The sequence below is a fragment of the Melanerpes formicivorus genome, unplaced genomic scaffold (genome assembly GCF_026170545.1).
Source record: "Melanerpes formicivorus ecotype bairdi unplaced genomic scaffold, bMelFor1.0.p_v2 SCAF_40, whole genome shotgun sequence".
In the NCBI taxonomy this organism is placed as follows: Eukaryota; Metazoa; Chordata; class Aves; order Piciformes; family Picidae; genus Melanerpes; species Melanerpes formicivorus.
Window position 1 is genome coordinate 4,088,783 of NW_027142392.1, and position 19,583 is coordinate 4,108,365.

The 19,583-nt window shown below is 45.7% G+C and overlaps 1 protein-coding gene and 1 long non-coding RNA gene across 2 annotated transcripts in view; one reads left to right on the forward strand and one right to left on the reverse strand.

Moving 5' to 3' along the window:
• Positions 1 to 19,583, reverse strand: part of PKIA (cAMP-dependent protein kinase inhibitor alpha) — a 49,474-nt gene that overhangs the window by 10,346 nt on the left and 19,545 nt on the right. The gene's annotated exons all lie outside the window — the stretch shown is intronic.
• LOC137451244 (uncharacterized) overlaps positions 3,963 to 19,583 on the forward strand; it is a 252,222-nt gene continuing 236,601 nt past the window's right edge. The window contains exon 1 of the long non-coding RNA XR_010989749.1: positions 3,963 to 3,992. This is a non-coding gene — a long non-coding RNA (uncharacterized lncRNA). The remainder of the gene's footprint in view (positions 3,993 to 19,583) is intronic.

Sequence of the window (19,583 nt, forward strand, 5' to 3'; positions counted from 1 at the left end):
CAGGCAACCAGCACCAGAACAAGGGGACACAGTCTCAAGGTGTGCCAGGGGAGGTTTAGACTCGAGGTGAGGAGGAAGTTCTTCACTGAGAGAGTCATTCGTCATTGGAATGTGCTGCCCAGGGAGGTGGTGGAGTCACCGTCCCTGGAGGTGTTCAAGAGGAGATTGGACGTGGCACTTGGTGCCATGGTCTAGTTATGAGGTCTGTGTTGATAGGTAGGACTTGATGATCCTTGAGGTCTCTTCCAACCTTGGTGATACTGTGATTAAAACCAAAAATTAATCCACCGAACAAAACCGCCAAGGAAAATCCCCCAAAGCCAACCCACAAAACTTAACGACGAATGCTCAGTGAGTGGAAAGCTGGCTGGCATTGACTGAAAGCCTGCCTGACATGAAATAGTGCAGTGCCTCATGAGCATGACAGCATGTGCATTTCTGCCTGTCAAAAGCCCTCTTCTTGAAGCCCTCCAAGAATACTGAAGCAAATAAGAGAGCTACCATTTGTTCTCTGCCCACGGTGCAGCCATCACGCTGCCAAATATATCAACCATGTAGTAAGGAAGCAAAGCTGGAGGGAAATGGTGAGGAACGGTTGTGATAAGGTAGGAAAACAGCACACGTTTTCAGATAGGTGGCCTGCTCACTGAAAAGCATCATCACAGTATCACAGTATAACTAAGGTTGGAAGAGACCTCGAGGATCATCGAGTCCAACCTATCAAGACAGACCCCATGACTAGACCATGGCACCAAGTGCCACGTCCAATCCCCTCTTGAACACCTCCAGGGATGGTGACTCCACCACCTCTCTGGGCAGCACATTCCAATGACAAACGACTCACTCGGTGAAGATCATCCAGCAGGATCAGAAGGTAACAGATTTTAAGTGACACTTACATGAGTTATTTTTGTCCATGCCAGCTATTGAAACTGGCCTGGAGAGAATAAAGTGCAAACTCTAGAAGTAATCAATGAGCAGTGGTGTACTGCCTGAGCAATCCCCTGCACCGTAGAAACAGCAGTCCACAGAATACTCTTCTGTAAGATTGTGTTGTTCTTGAAACATTCCACAAAACACAGATAGGGCCTGTGGAAATCTCAAGCTTATTTAACTTGTGCAACAAGCTGCAAACCCACAGGGAAGTGTGCTTATAGAGTACTTGATTTTAAATGTTCACTTTCTATGGGCTCAATATGGCATTACTGACAACATTCTGATTAAAAAAAAAAAAGGGGGGGGGGAGAATGTTACCAAACATAAATTCATGAACACTTCCAAGTTTTCCTGTCTGCATCTTTTCCTAAATATCAGCCACCATTCTGTTTGGTATTGGCATTATCTTGAGACATTACTGCATAAATATGGAACTCCACTGACATCACCCAAGAGCTCCCCTTCCAGTGAATGGCTCAGTGCCCAGCAGTCTGTGCTTATTCACTGAACCAGTCATTAAGGAATTACCATTCACTCCAAACCCCCTTTCTTTTTTTTCCCTCCATTCAGTCTCTGTGGAAGGAGTGGAATTTGCTGATAATTTTGTGAGATGCAATTAGTTAGGAAATGTAAATTACATTAACATATATTCCTGTGTTAAAGACCGTGGTCATGGTCCCTCTGGTTCTACTAATCTGATTTTTTTATTACTCTGCTAAATGGTATGGAAGCAAAATGAGAAGGCTGTAAACCTCACTGCTTCTGCCAACTGAAGCAGCAAACTAAAGAAAGCAGCTCTGGGAGCACAAGGGCTACTGAACTCTGCTGTCACAGGACTGGACTCCTTGGTAACTGGAAAGATACCATTTCATCTGAAGTCCTTCCCCCAGTGTAAAGTCACTTTTCCTGATAACTCCAACTCATTAACAGTAGAGCCCTGGGGATTTTCACATGGTATTTTTCCTTTCCTCAGCTTCTTAGTTTCATAAAATTTATACAAATCACAGAAATATTCAGGCTGGGAAAGACCCTCAGGATCACCAAGTCCAACCAATCAGCCTACTCTGCAAAGTTCACCCCCTATACCATATCCCCAAGCACCACATCCAAACGTGGTCTTAAAGGTATTTTCCAATAGAAAAGATTCTATGACCTTCTGCCTCTTTCTTCTCCCAGCTCCTCCCTTTGTGCTGAGAACTAGTTGAAAGCACTTAAAGAATTAGGGAGGATAAGGAAGGTAGACAGGCATAGATGCTATCATGGCTTTTAGCCAGCATAAGAAGCCTTCTCTATTATCAGTGAAGATGCTGCATAAAGTATGCTGCTCCACCTGCAAAAAGCCTGTTTCTAGATGCTTGCACACATGAAGAAATTTCATGGGTAAGCATCTTGAGGGGTAGAATTAGTGCCCAGTGAATACAGGAGGGGAAGAGAAGGGTAACAAGCGCAGTATGTAGAAAAGGAGTGAAAAGGAGGCTGAGGGGAGATTTCCTTGCTCTCCCTAAAAGGAGGTTGGAGCAAGGTGGGTGCTGGTCTCTTCCCCCTAATAACAGGTGATAGGACAAGAAGAAATGACATCAAGTTGCACCAGGAGAGCTTTAGATTGGACATGAGAATAAACTTCTTCTCTGAAAGGGTTTTCAACCACTGGAACAGGCTCCCCATGAAGGCAGATGAATCCCCATCCATGTGGGTGTTTAAGAGGCAGAGATGTGGTGCTGAGGGACATGGTTTAGCACCATCATTGGTAGAGTTATAGAACGGTTGGACTCAATGATCTGGAAGACCTTTTGCAACCAAAACAATTGCTGCTATAATTGAACAGGTACAGAAAGAATCAGTAATTTTGCTTTCAGAAAGTTCCTGAAACACTCCTTGATCTCCACAATCCAATTTCTGTGTTAAATTTTGCAACTCCATGCTCTATATACCAAATCTTATCCCACAAGCTTTGGAAGGTAGCTGTCAATTTCCTCCAACTCTTTTCCTTCTTCTACATACTTTGGTTTTACTGAAAGAACACTTCAAAAACCCTCTGAAGTCAGTGATGGTTTCCCAAAGGAAATGGATGTGGTGAATGGTGCCATATCCAGCTGGCGACCAGTCACTAGTGGTGTGCCCCAGGGATCAGTGCTGGGCCCCGTGCTCTTTAACATCTTTATTGATGATCTGGATGAGGGCACTGAGGTCCATCATCAGTAAATTTGCTGATGACACCAAGCTGGGGGCAGGAGTTGATCTGCTGGAGGGTTGAGAGGCTCTGCAGAGGGACCTCAACAGGCTGGACCAACAGGCAGAATCCAAGGGCATGAGATTTAACACATCCAAGTGCCAGGTTCTGCACATCGGCCACAACCACCCCATGCAGTGCTACAGGCTGGGGTCAGAGTGGCTGGAGAGCAGCCAGGCAGAGAGGGACCTGGGGGTGCTGGTCGATGGTAGGCTGAACATGAGCCTGCAGTGTGCCCAGGCAGCCAAGAGGGCCAATGGCATCCTGGCCTGCATCAGGAACAGTGTGGCCAGCAGGAGCAGGGAGGTCATTCTGCCCCTGTACACTGCGCTGGTTAGGCCACATCTTGAGTACTGTGTCCAGCTCTGGGCCCCTCAGTTTAGGAAGGAGGTTGACTTGCTGGAACGAGTCCAGAGAAGGGCAACAAAGTTGGTGAGGGGTCTGGAACACAAGCCCTATGAGGAGAGACTGAGGGAGCTGGGGTTGCTTAGCCTGGAGAAGAGGAGACTCAGGGGTGACCTTATTGCTCTCTACAACTACCTGAAGGGAAGTTGTAGACAGGCAGATATTCGTCTCTTCTCCCAGGCAGCCAGCACCAGAACAAGAGGACACAGTCTCAGGCTGCGCCGGGGAGGTTCAGGTTGGATGTTCGGAAGAAGTTCTACACAGAGAGAGTGATTGCCATTGGAATGGGCTGCCCAGGGAGGTGGTGGAGTCGCTGTCATTGGAGGTGTTCAGGAGGAGACTTGATGGGGTGCTTGGTGCCATGGGTTAGTTGTTCAGGTGGGTTGGAATAGTTGATGGGTTGGACACGATGATCTTGAAGGTCTCTTCCAGCCTGGTCTGGATTATTCTAAATAAAGGTTTATTCTAAATAAATCCCAATCTGCCTGCATTCCATAGTCATTCAGTGAACCCAGGCCTTACACAGTGCTGTTGTGCCGAAGAGTTTGGAAGTGGAAGTACAGAAATTGTGCGACACACCAGCACAAATGAGACATCCAGTGGCCATACAGGTTATGGGCTACAAGTACCTCGTGTGATTGAATTGAGCCTGTTTAAAGGGACTAGTTACCTAAAAGAATCCCAAGCACATTTAAAGCACTGTCACTACTTTGTGTTTATTATGATTTTAAAAGGAAAACTGAGTAAGAATGGTCACTTGCCACATGGTTTGCCTGTGGGATTTGGCATACATTGCTGGCTAGCACCGGAGCTCTGCCATTTCCTCGGCAAACCTGCAGCGGAAGACTGAGAGGCATGATCCTCCAATGTTTACTCCCCCTCTTTCTCCAGCTAATCTTACTGATGGCATTGGAGAAGGGATTTTTAAATCAAATTCTCCCAGGCTTTGGCTGCTAAATGTTCTATCACGATCAGCTGGTTATTTAAATATAATTAGCTATATTCAGCTTTCATAAGGGGACGTGAAAAAAAAGGAGAGCTTGTCATTCAATAGCATGTCTGTTTGAGAGAAGGTGTATAATTATCCTTTTAAAATAAATCCTGGTTCCAAATCTAGCCTCAGCTTAGAGACAGGGCTCTTTCCAGTGAGGAGAGAGCTCTCTTCCACAGCAACCTATACCTAGCTTCCCACCTCTGCAATCATAGAATCATTGAATGGATTGGGTTGGAAGGGACATTAAAGGTCATCTGGTTCCCACCTCCCTGCCGTGGACACCTACTAGGACCAGGGTGTTTCAAGACCCCATCCAACCTAACTTGGAATACTTCCAACCTGCTCCAGTGCCTCACTACCCTCATGGGGAAGAATTTCTTCCTAATGTCTAATGTAAATCTGGCTTCTTCCAATTTGAAGTAATTGCCCTCATCCTAGAAGGTAAGTAGCAATCTTTATTGTACATCCATTAAGGCATTAATCCTAATCTAGATAACCTAAAAGGATTCCCAGTCCAGTGAATTATTTAATTCAGCATATAAAATGTTTATCCACACCTACCACAACCTCCCTTCAGGTAGTTGTAGAGAGCAGTAAGGTCTCCCCTGAGTCTCCTCTTCTCCAGGCTAAGCAACCCCAGCTCCCTCAGCCTCTCCTCATGGGGCTGTGTTCCAAACCCCTCACCAACTTCGTTGCCCTTCTCTGGACTCATTCCAGCAAGTCAACCTCCTTCCTAAACTGAGGGGCCCAGAACTGGACACAGTACTCAAGGTGTGGCCTAACCAGTGCAGTGTACAGGGGCAGAATGACCTCCCTGCTCCTGCTGGCCACACTGTTCCTGATGCAGGCCAGGATGCCATTGGCCCTCTTGGCCGCCTGGGCACACTGCAGGCTCATGTTCAGCCTACCATCGACCAGTACCCCCAGGTCCCTCTCTGCCTGGCCGCTCTCCAGCCAATAGCTCCATGGTGCAAGGCAGCCTTCATTCAGTTATAAGAGCTCAAATATTCAGCTGAGCTATAGATATGAATGGCTGAGCATCCCTAAGGAGTTTCTTCTAGCTGCTGAAATCGCTAATCCCTGGCAGTGTTCCTCAGGGGTTGGTACTGGCACCAGAGCTGCTTAACGTCTTTGTTGTGTACACAGACAGGAGGACTGAGCTCCCTCAGAAAGTTTGCCAAAGACACCGAGCTGTGTGGTGCATCCAGTCACTGGAGGGAAGGGATTCATGCAGAGGGACCTGGACAGGTTGGAGAGGTGCCAGACAGGCCAATGCCAAAGGGCAAGGTCCTTGCACATGGGTTGCGGCAATGACAAGTGCAAATACAAGCTGGGCAGAGAATGGATAAAAAGCAGACCTGAGGAAAGGGACTTGGGGTGCTGGTTGATGAGAAGCTCAATATGAGCCATCAACATGATCTCACACCCCAGAAGGCAGCTGCATCACAAGCAGCACGGCCAACAGTTCAAGGGAGGGAATTCTCCTCCTCTGCTCAGACCTCACATGGTGTCCTGTGTCCAGCTCTGGAGATTCCAGCACAAGGACATGAAACTGTTAGAGCAGATCCAGATGAGAGCCACAAAGATGATCCAATGGCTCAAGCTCCTCTCCTGTGAAGACAGGCTGAAAGAATTGGGGTTCTTTAGTCTTGAGGATAGGATAGGGTAGGATAGGGTAGACCAGGTTGGAAGAGACCTTCAAGATCATCGCATCCAACCTATCAACCAATCCAACACCACCTAATCAACTAAACCATGGCACCAAGCACCTCATCAAGTCTCCTCCTGAACACCTCCAATGATGGTGACTCCATCACCTCCTCGGGCAGCCCATTCCAATGGGCAATCACTCTCTCTGTATAGAACTTCTTCCTAACCTCAGGGGAGACCATAGGGCAGCCTTTTATTATTTGAAGGGGTCTACAGGAGTGCTGGAGAAGGACTTTTGATAAAGGCATGGAGTGACAGGATGAGGGACAACGGCTTCAAACTGATAACCTGCTCAGCAGTATTTTTTTGTACAGCATCTCTGTAATTGCTCATCACTAAAAAGACTTCTTCTAACATTGTGGAGCCTGCTTACTAAAAAAGCAGGTATCTATTTCCTCCTCCTGGAGGATTCCATCTTAAATATTTTAATTTTCCATCCTTGTAGCAGAGTATTTCCACCACGTACTGCTGAACCCAGATCTAATGCAGTTGCAGCGTAGCCTTTGTTTCCAGGCAACGCTTCCATCGTTACAATACCCATTTTCCACTGAAACTGCAATGCAGGAGGTGGTTTCAGAAGACAACCTTTCTTCTAATCTCACTGCAAGACACTTGGCTTAATAGAGTTATCCTTCCCATTAGACTGCTCTCACTCCCAAAGTAACTAAAGTTTGCACTATGCGGTGCTCTGCACTCTGACAACTTGATTGATACGTTTACAGCATCTGCAGCAGCAGGTTACAGGTAACAAAAGCATTCCAAAGGAAAACCTGCAGTTAGAGCAGCAAAAGAAAAAAAAACAAACACAAAACAACCCACATTAAAAAGCCTCTAGACAACAGAATGATGACAGCATTCCAAACTTAGGTTAGACATCTGGGTCGGGGCAGTCCCAAGCACCGATATAGGCTGGGCAGCGATTGGCTTGAGAGAGGCCCTGAAGAAAAGGTCTTGGGGGTGCTGGTGGATGAGAAGCTCAACATGAGCCACCAGTGTGCACCTGCAGCCCAGAAAGCCAATCTGCATCAAGAGAAGCATAGCCAGCACAGCAAGGGAAGTGATTCTCCCCCTCTAATCCACTCTGGTGAGACCCCACCTGGAGTACTGTGTCCAGTTCTGGAGCCCCTATTACAGGAAGGATCTGGAGGTGCTGGAAAGTGTCTAGAAAAGGGCCACAAGGATGATCAGAGGGCTGGAGCACCTCTCCTATGAGGACAGACTGAAAGAGTTGAGGCTGTTCGGTCTGGAGAAGAGAAGGCTCTGAGGAGACCTAATTGTGGCCTTCCAGTACCTTAAGAGGGCCTACAAGAAGGCTGGGGAGGGACTTTTTAGGGTGTCAGGTAATGACAGGACTAGGGGGAATGGAACCAAAAATAGGAATGGGTAGATTCAGATTGGATGTCAGGAAGAAGTTCTTCCCCATGAGGGTGGTGAGACACTGAAACAGGTTGCCCAGGGAGGTGATAGAAGCCTCATCCCTGGAGGTTTTTAAGGCCAGGCTGGATGTGACTGTGAGCAACCTGATCTAGTGTCCCTGCCCATGGCAGAGGGGTTGGAACTAGATGATCCTTGAGGTCCCTTCCAACCCTGACAATACTGTGATTTTCTGATCATCCTGCATGGACTGCAGCATGCACCTGCACCTTTGTGTGGTTTCCTGCAGACCTGTTTGCTATGATTCTTCAATGTTCTGCACAATCTGTAGTCTAGGTGTCAAGTATTCCAGATATCTAAATGCTCCATAGTTTAGCTATCCACACATTCATTCTTAACAATTAACAAAACAACTGTCCCCCTCCAAGACACTTCCTTCCAACCTTTAGGACACAGGAAGCTGCTAGAGAAAGGCAACATTTGTTGTATTACATATCTCTTCAGCAGTTTCTACTGGAATAGCTTGGCTGTCTGCATGTGACTACCTTTTAAAATCATGCAGCCATGACTCATCATGAAAGTATCTGTTGCAGCATACAGAAGAGCCTCAGCTCATTGCTGCTGCTTCTTGGGCAGTTGCAGGAAAGGATTTGCCTTTCTTCATTGCAACATTATCCACAACTGTATGCTACCAAACACTAAATTTTGCATCTACATTTAGATTTTGCAAATATTAACTATTACATTTGCTTTTAATCAAATCAGTTAATCTCTAGCAAAACCAAAGCTGCTGTAGTATGACACACAACCTTGTGAAACTCCTTTTTTTAGCCAGCATTGTGTCCAGGTGGCCTAGAAGGCCAACAGCATCCTGGCCTGGATCAGCAATAGTGTGACCAGCAGGACCAGGGTAGTGATTGTCCTCCTGTACTCAGCACTGGTGAGGCCACACCTTGAGGACTGGGTTCAGTTTTGGGGCCCTCACTACCAGAAAGACCTTGAGGTGCTGGAGTTGAATCCAAAGAAGGGCAACAAAGCTGGTGAAGGGTCTAAAAAACAGGAGTGGCTGAGGGAACTGGGGTTTTTTAGTCTGGAGAAGAGGAGGCTGAGGGGAAACTTTCTTGCTCTCTACAGCTACCTGGAAAGGACGTTGTAGAGAGTTGAATGTTGGTCTCTTCTCCCTAGTGACAAAAGAAACTGGCCTTAAGCTGTGCTAGGAGTGGTTTAAGTTGGACATCAGAAGAAAATTCTTCATGGAAAGGGTTCTCAACCACTGGAACAGGCTCCCCAGGGAGGTGTTGAATCCCCATCCCTGGAGGTGTTGAAAAGAGGCTGAGATATGGTGCTGAGGGATGTGGTTTAGCACGAGGTTTGGTAGAGAGTTAGAGAATGGTTGTACATGATGACCTGCTCCAGCCTAAACAATTCTGTGATCCTATGATGTTAGGAAGAAGTTCTATACAGAGAGAGTGATTGCTCATTGGAATGGGCTGCCTGGGGAGGTGTAGAGTCACCATGATTGGAAGTGTTCAGGAGGAGACTTGATGGGGTGCTTGGCGCCATGGTTGAGTTGTTTAGGTGGGTTGGATGCGGTGATCTTGAAGGTCTCTTCCAACCTGGTTCATTCTGTTCTATTCTATCTCACACCTCCCCATGCAAGCTTGGAGTTTGCCAAGGATACACCCAATGACACCACACTTTTCAGAATCTGCACAGATAAATAGCACTGGGCCAGCCTGGAGACATGTGAACATGAAACAAGAAGGTTTTTTAATCATATAAGGACTTGAACCTCTCTGGGCCCCAACATTAATCAGTATTCTATTGGTAGTATATTTGGTCACCATTTTGGCTCGTCAAGAATAAATTAACTTTTCCATGCCATTTTTTTTTCCCCTCCTGAGGCAGGCATTTCACATCTACTTCACATTTTAATTAGCTTTCCCAGCCACCAGATATTCTGCCTCTTTTTTTTAATTATTATCTAGAAGCTTAAAAAAAAAAGGGGGGGGGAGGGGGGCACAGAATTTGGCTGACAGCATTTGAGTGTTTAGAACTCGAAAACAATTCAGTTTATTCTGCCTCACAATTCATTCCTGTTTTATATTGCACATCATTTCACCTTGGTTTCTCTCTGTCTCAGCCTTCCATTTTTCAAGGTTTCTAGCAGTTTTGCATTCTGTTCCCATGTGTACACTGACTACTTGAGAGGCTAAGGGCTGCCTGGCTCTGTTGCTATGCAACAGTGTAGCCTACTTAGGGCTTCCTGAAATAATTGTCCCAAATGTGCTTTTTTTAGACTCGTTTCCAGCTGGAATATTTTGCTGGTTTTTTTTACAGAATGGACCACTGGCATTATTGCCACAGCATTAGACAGTGGTCACCTGGGAAGTTTTGGTAGCCACCTCAGATGGCAAAAAACCCTACAACATTACTGCTCGCAAAATTCAGGGGCATGCCTTCTGCGTTAGCACAGGGAGGTGAAGATCTCAGTTACTGGCAAGATGGTTGCCAGATGTGCTCCAGGTACATGAAAGCCATATGCTTATAAAGGAAAACAAATTAGATCTTAATTGTTCTTTCTCTTACTTTATTCCATTCAAGGGGAAAAGAAGGTCTCTATTTAATGTAGCATATGACACCAGTCAGGAAAGGACAAGTCTTCTCTATATGGAGTCTAGCTCAGGAGAAGGAACAGGTATGCAAATATTCCATGTTACCATTCATTATAAAATAAGCTGATTTCAGAACTCTTTAGGATAAGGTTCCACATTACAGATGAACTGGGGGGGGACTGCATTTGTGTTTTGAGGGACCTCAGAGCAGCCCTTGAGAAACTGTCCTATGAAACTTTCAATCTTTCCCACCTCACAGAGCGTATTTCTTGTTACAGCCTTCTGGAGCTGCTGCTGCAAGGGTGGACCAATGTGTTGGGTTTTCTTCTTGATGGCTTATTTGGAAATCTCCAAGTTAATTAATTTCTGCAACAATAGGTAGAGCAATGTGAACACAGGGCTCTCATTAAAGCATCATTCAACTCTAGAGGGCCAAATCATAGTATTGTAGTATCATAGTATCAGTCAGGGTTGGAAGGGACTACAAGGATCATCTAGTTCCAACCCCCCTGCCATGGGCAGGGACACCCCACACTAGATCAGCCTGGCCAGAGCCTCATCCAGCCTGCTCTTAAACACTTCCAGGGACGGGGCTTTTATACCAGGCTGCAGGATCAAGGAAGGAGGTCTAAGAGTTACAAAACATATTGGAAATACTTTACTTCATATTCTTTTCCTTGTCCTTCCTCTTCCTTTCCTGCATGCTTAGCAGCAGTTTTTTCTATGAAGAGCTGTATATCAGGCCAAAACTGAGGTAGAGAGAAGAAGGATGTTTCCCAGAACCAGGCAAAAGAGGAACAAGGTTTAAATCAAGGTACTTGCAGAGACAATCTACCTGAAGTCTTTCAAAGGAAAAGGGGGGAAGACAGCAGCAATTTCATATTCTTTGCAAGATCCTAAATCTTAAAGATGACCACTGCTTAAACAGAATATCCTGTGGCAGTGAAAAGAACAGGCTTGTCAAAAACAGAATACATGAGAGGTGGTATAAAGGTGTAATTTTTCCATATCCATCTGTACAGCTACATACAAGCATTGTAGCCAAACTATCCAAGAATATGATTCAGCAAGGTTTAGTCAGTGTGACTCCCTCAGAGTGATGCATTTCAAGTGTCTATACTTTAAAGTCACATAAAAACTACAGCTCAGACTCAAAGTGGTATCAATAGTGTTTTGAAAGCAAAGAGATCATGACCTGAATCACAGAACCATGGGAGCATTTTGGTAGGAAAAGACCTTTCAGATCATCAAGTATGACCATTCCCTAACTCTACCATGTCTGACACCAAATCATGCCCCTCAGCAGCACATCTCCACATCTTTTAAACACTCCCAGGGCTGGGGATTCAAACACCTCCCTGGAGAGCCTGTTCTAGTGGCTGACAACCCTTTTGAGTGAAGACTTTTCTTCTCATATCCAACCTAAACCTCCTCTGGTACAACCTGAGGCCATTTCCTCTCATCCTGCCACTTGTTATTAGGGAGAAGAGACCACCACCCACCTTGCCCCAACCTCCTTTCAGGGAACTGTAGAGAGCAAGGAGGTCTCTCCTGAGCATCCTTTTCTGCAGACTTAACAGCCCCAGTTCCTCAGCCACTCCTCACCAGACCTAGTCTCCAGACCCTTCACCAGTTTTATCGCCTGTATCTGCCAGCGCCTCAATGTCCTTCTTGTAGTGAAGGCCCCAAACCTGATCCAGTCTTCAAGGTGTGGTGTCACTGGTACTGAGTACAAGTGGCCAACTGCTTCCCTGGTCCTGCCTGAAGAGCAGCAGCATGTGGAGATCTTGTTTATAGCACACAAACAGTCCAAAACCTGAAAATGATTCACCATTAGCTAGAGGAAAGGAAAGCATTAATAAGGAAATCCTCTATAATGAGGAAATCCTTTGGCATGTTAGGTCTGCATTTATGCTGGGCAGTAATGATGTGTATTTAAGAGACAGGTCAAATAATTTCTAACATAAAAAGACAAAATGGAAGTCCTCACATTTGCCATGGTAAGTCTGAAAAAGAGAGAATGTTAGTGACCTCTTTTGGATAGCCATGTTTTAAAAGGAATCTAATTAACCAATGATGAAGAAACCTTCTCCCTGAATAATCTCTTGTGATTTAGGATCACTTTGAACACTTGGGACTGAAAAATCCATGCCTTAGAAAGTTGCCTTTAACAATGCTGACAGGTTTCCATGTACTGGTACCAGGCAAACAAAAAATTACTTGCATATACTAATATCTAGCTATCAATTGTGCTGCAATACACAATCTGTCCATAAGATGTGGATTTAAGATGCATTGCTAGATCAAAATGCATGTATCCTGATTTTTCTCCCTAGTAACAAGCAACAGGATGAGAGGAAATGGCTTCAAGTTGCACCAGAGGCAGTTTAAGTTAGATATTTTAAGAAACTTCTTTACTGAAAGGGTTCTCAACCACTGGAACAGGCTCCCAAGGGAGATGGTTGAATCCACATCCCAGGGGTGTTTCAAAGAGGCTGAGAGACAAGGTTTAGCACCAGACTTGGCAGTTAAGATAATGGTTGGACTGAAGGATCTTAAAGGTCTTTTCCAACTTAAAAGATTCTATGCTTCTATCCTAAATCTGATACCAAACAATGACTGGAAGAAGATCCAGGCTCTGCAGGCCACAGCTAGTTAAAACCAGGGCTTTGAATCCAAGGAGCGGAGATTGCTTGTGTCCCAAATGTCAAGCTAAAATAAAGCTCAAATAGCTTATTTTTATCCCTCTAATGTCCTAGTTCCTCATCTGAAAGAAGGGCAAAAAGGGGGAAGGTATCAGGGCGGGATACCTGCAAGAGGGAGCAGTGGAAGCATATAGACAAAGCCGACTTTCCATGACTCTCACAGAGCTCCCTGATTTCAGCCAGCCACAACAAACCACTCAAGGGCTTTAAGAGGACTATTAAAAAAAATAATTAAAAATCATACAGTAGACATTTTATACTCATGCCAAGGAAAGTTCTCCAACCAAACCAACACATTTTCTGCAGCTCAGGCTCTTAATTCTAGCTCGCAGCTCTCCCTTTCACAGCACTTGCTGAGGACTAAGAAATGCTAGAAGAGCCCATGACGAATCTGAAGGCACAGTTCTTCCTACATGCATAAAAACACAGCATCATAGTTAGTCAGGGTTGGAATAGTCAGGGTTGGAAGGGACCTCAAGGATCATCCAGTTCCAACCCACCTGCCATGGGCAGGGACACCTCACACTAGAGCAGGCTGCTCACAGCCACATCCAACCTGGCCTTAAAAACCTCCAGGGATGAGGCTTCTACGCCTCCCTGAGCAACCTGTTCCAGTGTCTCACCACCCTCATGGGGAACAACTTCTTCCTAACATCCAATTTCAATTTAGCTATTCCTATTTTTGTTCTATTCCCCCCAGTCCTGTCATTACCTGACACCCTAAAAAGTCCCTCCCCAACTTTCTTGTAGCCCCCTTTAGGTACTGGAAGGCCACAATAAGGTGGTCTCAGAGCCTGCCCTTCTTCAGATTGAACAGCCTCAACTCTTTCAGTCTGTCCTCATAGGAGAGGTGCTCCAGCCCTCTGATCATAAAAATGAAATAAAGTACATACCATGTTTTCTGGAAATGAGCATAAACACACAGGTATGAGCAAAACCAGAACAACTTATGGAAACCCTTACTACTGCACAAAGTTCCTGAGCACTCATGTTGGCAGACTACATGAGTACTTTCATACTTAACTACCTTACCTGACCCTTCAGAGGCTGTGCAAAGTACAGAATCCCTCTTTTTTACTACCTGGTATTGCACTATGAGTAATGAAAGGAAGTACCATCTGCCTGCTTACAGAATGAATGTACATGTGGGAAGGGAGTCTTGATCTGCTTGAGGGTTGGTCTATAGAGGGACCTGGACAGGCTGGATTGATGGGCCAAGGCCAGTTGTTTGCAATTCAACAAGGCCAAGCTCTTGGGAGGGTGCAGTCAGGTCAGTCCAGAACTGCTTTCTTGCTGCTCTTTCCTCCTCACATTTTCCCCCTGCTCCCACTTTAGTCCATCCTATGAGTTCTTCTCACAGGCTCCAGTGTGGGTTCTCCCCTGGCTGCAGTTCTCTCGGGAAATATCAGGCAGCCTCAGTGTGGCACACGCTGGCAGAAAAATATCTGCTCCATTTTGGTCTCCTGTACAGATTGCAGGAGTCTCTGCTCCTGTACCTGGAGCATCACCTCTTCTCCCTCCTCCTTCAACCTCTGTGCTTCTCACTCTCCCTCTTTATTCCTCCCCAACCTGTGTGATAGACATTTTTTCCCTTTTCACAAATATATTTTCCCCAAGAGGTGACACCTGCTTGGCTCAGCGGGGCAGAGGGGCACAAGATTTAGTGTGGAGAAAAGGAGGCCGAGGAGAGACCTTCTCACTCTCTGCAACTCGGAATCACAATATGGGAGGGGTTGGAAGGGACATCTGGAGATCATCTAGTCCAGCTGGGGTTAGGTAGGCTGAAGCTAGCTGGAATCTGCTGTGTCCCGCATGGGGCTTCCACCTCACTGCCAACACATGGGCACCAACACCCAGTGTACCCACCAACACCATTCATACTTGTCACAAGATACTAAGTGGATATAAAGCCCATGAGAAGCACTTACTGTGCTTTCCAGTGCCTTCCTTAAGCTTTAGTAATTGCTGAGACTGCCCTTCTGTCACCTTCTTTCTCTTAACACTGTGAAATCCCAGGCATATGATGATTTTATCCATTACACATCTCTGGTATCTCACAGCTGATAGGAGGCAGTCTCTTTCCAAGCAAAGGCTGTGGCAAGTATGTCAAAACCCTGAGAGAGAAATAACAAAGCACTGTTCTTACCAGTCTTTACCATCACACACCAAGAAAATCTCAATGCTCTCACACATCACTGTAGCTATGACTTTTATTAACACACCAGAAGTAATGTGGTTTTCCCCAAGACTGAAGGCCTTGTTTTACACGAGAAAAGGACAAGGAATCTTTTCTTTGTTATTTTAAATAACTCAAACATGAGATGTGCCTTGACATTTTTAGGTTTCTGTACCAAGAAAGCTAAAGGAGGAGTGTATACACCAGTTTTTCAAGCCTACAGGCTAGTTCCAAGAAAGCATTCACTACAGAAACAAAATACAAGTTCTTTCAACATCACACCACATTACTCAGTTGAATTAATGCCTCTCAGAAGAGCAAGAAGTGCCAAGGATGAAAGCACACTGCAAGAGGTGTTTGTCTGTGGGTCTACTGTAAGCACTGAATAGCTTGTTTAAAAGGTAACTACTCAATAAGAACAACAGGTAAAAGAAGACACTTGCTCATGTGCTAGTAACTCATGTCGAGCTGGAGTGAAAGAACACAGTGTGTAGAGACTTGTATTTGCAGTTTCAGGTGTTCAACATGAGATACTACACAGGACCTCATGCTTTAGAAATTACAGTATCACAGTATCACTAAGGTTGGAAGAGTCCTCAAAGATTATCGCTGTCACCACAGACCTCATGATTAGACCATGGCACCAAGTGCCACGTCCAATCCTCTCTTGAACACCTCCAGGGACAGTGACTCCACCACCTCCCTGGGCAGCACATTCCAATGGGGAATGACTCTCTCAGTGAAGAACTTTCTCCTCACCTCGAGCCTAAACTTCCCCTGGTGCAGCTTGAGACTGTGTCCTCTTGTTCTGGTGCTGGTTGCCTGAGAGAAGAGACCAACTTCCTCCTAGCTACAACCTCCTTTCAGGTAGTTGTAGACAGCAATGAGGTCTCCCCTGAGCCTCCTCTTCTCCAGGCTAAACCACCCCAGATCCCTCAGCCTCTCCTCGTAGGGCTTGTGCTCCAGGCCTCTCCCCAGCCTCATTGCCCTTCTCTGGACACATTCAAGTGTCTCAATGTCCTTCTTAAACTGAGGGACCCAGAACTGGACACAGTACTCAAGGTGTGGCCTAACCAGTGCAGAGTACAGGGGCACAATGACTTCCCTGCTCAGAGTTGAACCAAAAATGGAAAGACAAGTTTTATCTTAATTTCAAAAAGTTTTGCAGCACAATTTCAGTGAAGTGACATTTCAATGAGATAAATCTTAACTATGCCCTAAGTTGGGAAGAAATGTTTCATAGATTCATAGAATACCATGTTGGAAGGGACCTCAAGTGGAGTCACCATCCCTGGAAGTGTTCAAGAGGGGATTGGATGTGGCACTTGGTGCCATGGTCTAATAGTCATGAGGTCTTGGGTGACAGGTCGGACCTGATGATCTTTGAGGTCTTTTCCAACCTTGTTGATTCTATGATTCAAGGATCATCTAGTCCAAACTTTCAGGGTAAGAATACAGTTTAAATAAGATGGCCCAGCACCCTGTCAAGATGTTGAGGATATGAAGATTCTGCAGAGGGACCTGGACAGGCTGGATTGATGGGCCAAGGCCAACTGTACGAGATTCAACAAGGCCAAGTGCTGGGTTCTGCACTTGGGTCACAACCCCATGCAATGCTTCAGGCTTGAGTCAGAGTGTCTGGAAACTGCCCAGCAGTGAACGACCTGTAGGGTGTTGATCCTCCTAAGCAATTTGCTTGTTAAAGAATTGTGGGGGACTGTGATGTATCTGTGAACCCTCGGAAGAGCTCTGGTGAGAAAACATCACTGTGCTCCCATGAGAATCTGGAAACTCCCTGGACAGACTGAGTGGGAATGAGAAACCCCAAGATAAGATGGGAGGCCACCTGGACTAGCTTAACAAGTAATATAGAGGAGACTGAAGAGGAGGTTGGAAATTTGAGATTCAAGAGGAGATTGGACGTGGCACTTGGTGCCATGGTCTAGTCATGAGGTCTGTGGTGACAGGTTGGACTCGATGATCCTCGAGGTCTCTTCCAACCTGAGTGATACTGTGATAGCAATGTTATTGATGACCCATGAGAATCTTGAGAAAAGTTCATTAACCAACTGCAGGCAGCCACACTAACAATACACACAATACAGGAGTTGTGTGCTGGGATAAACCTGTCGCCTTTGGCCTTCTATGTGCTCTGCTTGTGTTTGATTCTCATCACACAGACCGTCACCTTATCCCCACCCTGACCCCTATACAGTGACAAAGAATATCTTGTTTGCTTGTCAAGGAATAGCTTTTAAGTGTAACTTTCAGACTCAGAATTTTCATGCTGTTGCATTTTGCCACTCTTCTTCCTCAGCCTCCTACAGGGATTAACCAAACATTAATATTCAGATTTAAAAAAGAAGAAGAACAACATTTTCAATGTGCAACTGTATTATTGAATATTAAACTTTTTTAAAAGCTTAAACCTGTGAAGCACTGAAAGGCTGATTGAAATAGAAACTGTTTCCTCAAAGCTGACCTTTGGCTGAAGATTCACACTATGCTGACTTCGCTTCTGGCTAAAGCGCTTGCTGAATGTATGTCTTGACGAGTGCCCCCTCCTCTCTACAGAGCTGTTCTGCATGATGTCACTGCTGGAATGACACATTTGTATCCAGACAGCAGTGACCTACATGTGCCAAGATGGTTTTCAGGGAATCACTACAGATTTTGTAGCCATTTGACTCCTACACCAAATGAGACAAACTTCATCTACAAAGAGGGACCTTGACAGGCTGGAGAGGTGGGCACAAGCCAACCTCATGAGGTTCAACAAGAGCAAGTGCAGGGTCCTGCATCTGGGTCGAGGCAACCCCAGGCACAAATACAGGCTGGGCAGTGACTGGCTGGAAAGCAGCCCTGAGGAGAGAGACTTGGGGGTGCTGGTGGACAAAAAGCTCAACATGAGCTCTCAGTGTGCACTTGCAGCCCGCAAAGCCAATCAGATCCTGGGCTGCATCAGGAGAAGTGTGGCCAGCAGGGCAAGGGAGGTGATTCTCCCCCTCTACTCAACTCTGGTGAGACCCCACCTGGAGTACTGTGTCCAGTTCTGGAGCCCCTATTACAAGAGGGATATGGAGGTGCTGGAACGTGTCCAGAGAAGGGCCACGAGGATGATCAGGGGGCTGGAGCACCTCTCCTATGAGGACAGACTGAAGGAGTTGGGGCTCTTCAGTCTGGAGAAGAGAAGGCTCTGAGGTGACCTAATTGTGGCCTTCCAGTATCTGAAGGAGGCCTACAGGAAGGCTGGGGAGGGACTTTTCAGGATCTCAGGTAGTGATAAGACTAGGGGGAATGGAATGAAGCTGGAGGTGGGGAGAATCAGAATGGTGGTGAGGAGGAAGTTCTTCACCATGAGAGTGGTGAAGTCCTGGAATGGGTTGTCCAGGGAGGTGGTTGAGGCCCCATCCCTTGGGGTGTTTAAGACCAGGCTGGATGAGGCTCTGGCCAGCCTGATCTAGTGTGGGGTGTCCCTGCCCATGGCAGGGGGGTTGGAACTAGATGATCCTTGTGGTCCCTTCCAACCCTGACTGATACTATGATTCTACTATGAAAGTCAAAGGGAATTTGGCTATTTGCCCAAAACTCCATTACATTACATAACAAGATGACTTTTTAGGTCCATTAAAGCTATTTAAAAGTAAATTATTCTCCTGTTCAACATAGCTTGGTATGTCATTTAAGGGACTACCAAAGCAAATAAATTCAACTGAAAGTAAAAAAAAAAAAAAATAAACTTAATAAAATTTTCTTCAGGAAACAAAAAAATACAGAAGGATTTTGGTTTTTTCTTTTCTTAGAAACCATACAAGTGACCTGCAGAGAGTGTGTAAAGGTGTGTAGATTCTCCAAGTCTGGCACTTGAAAGAGGATTTTATTTGAAGGCTGGATTAAAATGAAGAGCTATGCAATCCTCCTGACAAATTCAATTGACTCAGTCAATTTTTGCTCTGTTCAGAATCAGATTAGCTACTTTCTTCTGCATTCTTCCCATTAGCCATGGACGCAACAAAACAACAACGGGGCACAGGAACTCCAGAGGCAGAACTCTGCCTGATACTAGATAAGAAGAATCTTCCTTCTTAGAAACAAAAAGCTGATGAGGTGCATCAGTGGCTGAGGGCACTGGGGTTGTTTAGTCTGGAGAAAAGGAGGCTGAGGGGAGACCTCACTTTCTACAACTCAGAATCACAGAACAGTAGGGGATAGAAAAGATCTTTAGAGATCATCTACTCCAACCCCCTCCACACACACCCCGTCAAAGCAGGCTCACCCACGGCAGGTACACAGGAACATATCCAACTGGGTTTTGAAAGCCTCCAGAGAAGGAGATTCCAAGCTTGGAAGTGTTCAAAGGCAAGTTGGATAGGACCTTGTACAAGCTGGTGGAGTGGAAGGTTTCCCTGCCTATGGCAAGGAGGTCAGAACTAGATGA